The following is a 3,707-nucleotide window of genomic DNA, read 5'->3' as shown; positions in this document are numbered from 1 at the left end:
CCATCACACCTGGAAATGAGACAAGCGGGAATACCCAACTCACACGAACACATCTAGGAGGCAAATTTTCTTTTATCGTTCAAATAAACAGTGTCCTTTGCTCTTTGGCTAAGCAGTCACGTTACTGTTGTTGTTAGAGGCCATCTAGTAAATATCCAATTCCAAGGACTCCACGTGACCGAGAGGAACTGCCCCATGGGATGTTCTGGGCTGTAATCTTTTCAAGAGCGGCTTGTCAGGTCTTTCAGCCAACAGAGACTGGGGAGGTTCACCCGCCAACATTTCAGTTGGAAGGAGTCTAAGAAAGAGAAACAGCAAAGGGTCGAGGCTTCTGCCTATTTGTACAAGGAACCATGACTCCACAAGCAGGCACTTCCTCCAAGAAGTAAGAGACTATGTGGCTACTGGAAACCAGAATTGTTTCCTCAGGCCACCCGGAGAAATCAGGTTGTCACAACACAGGCTTAGGAGAGGCTGTGGTCATTAACAATGCCTTGGTTTACACCATAGCCTGACCTGGAGATCTCAACTCTTACCATCACAGACAACTGGAAACAGCTGAACCGACTCCCAGAATTTCAACATCTCTCCCAAGTTTCGCAAACGCAATTCTCGATACCCTTGCCACTGGCATAAATCATTCTTTAAATCCTTTTCCCCAACTCCCCTCTCCAAAGGACTTGACAACTCAGCCATAATAAATTTATAGTAAATAGAGCATGCAATGTTTCACCCAAAGTATTAAGGCTTTTCTGCCTACAGAACTGGCAAAATGTCACGTGACTGTGAGGAAAGGAACGAGGAAGCTCTCCTGACTTGTAATGGTGGCCTCACACGGACTCCGAAGTCCATCTCAGCTGGCTTGGTTTTAGTGCTTAACTTAAGCCATCAGCACCAAAATCTTAAATCACTCTCTAGATATGTCAACTTAAAAAAAAAAAAAAAGCAACCCACACAAAATCTGCAGTAGATTTAGGTTCAGTCCTCAAAAAAAGTTCCTATGTGACGAAATATGGCTATTTATTTATTCTAATACTTTCAGGACGCTGGTACAGGTCCCTGGGCTATGGTGGCCTCTTGGGTCCTAGATGGACCAAATCTCAATCCACATAAATGTCTAGTAAGACCCTCCAACTACAATCAACGTCCATTAAAGTCCACTAAAGTGCCAGAGGCTGTCCACTTGCCGATGTGCGGACACCTGGGGGCCTCTTCCGTGCCGGCTCTATCATTTCCTAGCTTAAGGAGAGGGAGACTGCCAAGTGTGGATAAGGAAACAGGCCATCTGCAGCGTAATCAAGACGCAAAACCACGGTTTTCTGGCATCTTCTCTTTGCTCAGGCGAAGGGACACACCTGAAGAAAGCCACTGCCTCCCCCAGGCCCTGCTGTGGGAGTATTCTGGTCACATCGCTGTGCGCCACTTGGGACGAGCGGCGCGGGCGGGGGGCGCGCGCCCTCCGAGTTTCTCGGTGCGCTCTAGGCTCCTGCTTATGGCACCCTTACTTGCCGTGCCCTGCGCCCTGGGCGAGCGCCTCGAATCCCCAGGCTCCCGGGATCTCCGAGCCCAGGCCGAGCACCTCGAATCCCCAGGCTCCCGGGACCCTGGCGCCCAGGGTGAGCTCCTGGAATCTCCAGGTTCCCGGTACCTCTGCGCCCAAGGCAAGCGCCCGGAATCTCCGTGCCCCTGGGATCCCGCGCTCTCCGCCTGCACGACCTCGCCGTCTCCTCCGTACCACCTCCCCGCCGGCGCCCGCTCTCGGGCCAGCCCGACCATTCCGCGCCGCCGACGCCCGGCACTCACCGACTCCGCGCGGCAGAGCTCCCAGCAGCAGAACCCCCAGCAATACGACGGTAACCCGGCAATCCAAGCCGACCATGGTTCCAGGGCGCCTCGGCGGAGAAGGCGACACTGGTCCGTGGCTCGGAGCGGCGGCGGCGGGCGCCCAAGCCTGGCACCGGCCGCGCTGCGCTCCACCTCGGATCGCTCACCTGCGCGCGGGCGGGCGGGCCAGGACTCCGCCCAGAGCAACAGGAGCCAAGCCGACTGAGCCAGTCCTTCCTCTCCCTCCTTCCCTTTTCCTGTCGCTGGACCCGCCTCTCCCCCTGCAGCGGGGCGCTGGGGGCCGAGTGGTCCACTTCTGTCCAGCTCGCACCTGCAGTGTTGGGGCGGGCTTATCCCACCTTTCTTGCTCAGCTCTTTCGCCTCTCTGCCGAGACTATAAGTGATTGTCTTTGTGCAAGGCGCGAAGGTCGCTCTTGGAGGTAGTCTTCTCTCCCTTAGACTCCAGGAAAAGGCTCCTATTTTTGGACCAGAACCATTTGTGGAACATCCAAGCCCTGCGTTCTTCCCTTTCTCCTCCGCTACCTGACTTGCGCTGAGAGTCACTGGATGTTGAAGTACACGGCACCGCTATGTTTTGCAGGCCTGTGAGCCTGCGGTCCACTCCAGCCACTTCATCTTCAGTAACGCTGATGCTCGCTTCAGCCCTTCAGATGAAACTGACTTACTGCACTTCTGCAACCTGCCCAAGGCCACCTGGCCACTTAGTAAATGACAGGGTCGAGATGTGACAACCCCAGATGGACTTTCCTCAGAGTTGTTTTGTCTTGAAGAGTACTTAGATAAGGGAGTGAATGAATGCATGCAGAAAGGACCAACAGAAGAAACATAATGGGCCTCTTGGGCTTCAAGACAGAGGGTTGAGACTCCATCCCCTCCTCCCAGCTGCAGATCAGTAGCTTCCTAGCAGGCTTCCCAGCTGCCTGGCTTCCCAGCTCCTGTGGACTCTTCTTCCGCCCTATCCACCACACATCAAATCAAAAGTCAAATAGCCCAGCAGAGAGGAATGGTAGATGGCTCAGGACCTTTCAGGTAGAAAACCTGAGTTCTGCTAAATTGACTCTGCACCTGTTGAGCATGTGCCATGAACAACCAGTGGTCACCTAGACCCACTTGGAAGGACAGGGACCAGAACCAAAGGGCAGCAACCTGCAGGCCAGCCCAACTTCTGCTTAATTCCCAGGGAGAGCTGAGCTGCTCCTCACTGCCCGCTCCCTGAACCCTCATTGCCACCAGGCCAGAGAAATAATCTTTAAGAAGCTATGTCACCATCCTTCTGAGTGTCTTCAGCCATGAGCATAAAGCAAATCCAATCCTCAGGAAGCCCACAGTCTTGCAGGAAACGCACCGTCCACTGCCAGAAGTGTGACACCCCCCCCACCCCCCACCCCCGCCCTCAATGCCTCTGTCTTTGGAAGAACCTGGGCTGTGAACTGGGGGGAGCCTAGAGTTTACCTTTGAGTTCAGTCACCTCGCTGGGGCATAGACAGGGGAAACTGAGGCCTACAGAGAAGAAAGAGGGTGAGAAAAGTAGATAAGACTCTTGGGTCTCCTTCCTAAATGGAAGGAAAATTAATCAAGGGACAGATATCTGGGGAAGACTGTTAAGTCCGTTTGGAGTCCCTGGTTGGTACAGGTGATTAACACACCCAGCTGTTAACCAAGGATGTTCCAGTCCATCCTCAGGATAAAGGCCTGGTGGCCCACTTCTTAGCAACCAGATGTACATGGGGTCACCAGGAGTCAAAATTAACCCAGTGAGTAAAAAAGGTTTATGCTACCCATGACAACAAGAGTGTTGTTGTTATGTGCCTTCGAGTCGCTTGCGACTCATAGCGACCCCATGTACAACAGCCCTAAACTCC

The 3,707-nt window shown here is 53.5% G+C and overlaps 1 pseudogene; it reads left to right on the top strand.

Annotated features, from left to right (window-relative positions):
• The first annotated feature begins 2,855 nt into the window (after nucleotides 1-2,855).
• The window catches only part of LOC102844109, a 2,636-nt pseudogene continuing 1,784 nt past the window's right edge, over nucleotides 2,856-3,707 (top strand).

Source organism: Elephantulus edwardii, unplaced genomic scaffold, assembly GCF_000299155.1.
Source record: "Elephantulus edwardii isolate Elephantulus edwardi_28Jun2011 unplaced genomic scaffold, EleEdw1.0 scaffold00121, whole genome shotgun sequence".
Taxonomy (NCBI): Eukaryota; Metazoa; Chordata; class Mammalia; order Macroscelidea; family Macroscelididae; genus Elephantulus; species Elephantulus edwardii.
The sequence above is the reverse complement of the archived record's forward strand: the minus strand, read 5'-3'. Positions and strand labels throughout refer to the sequence as shown.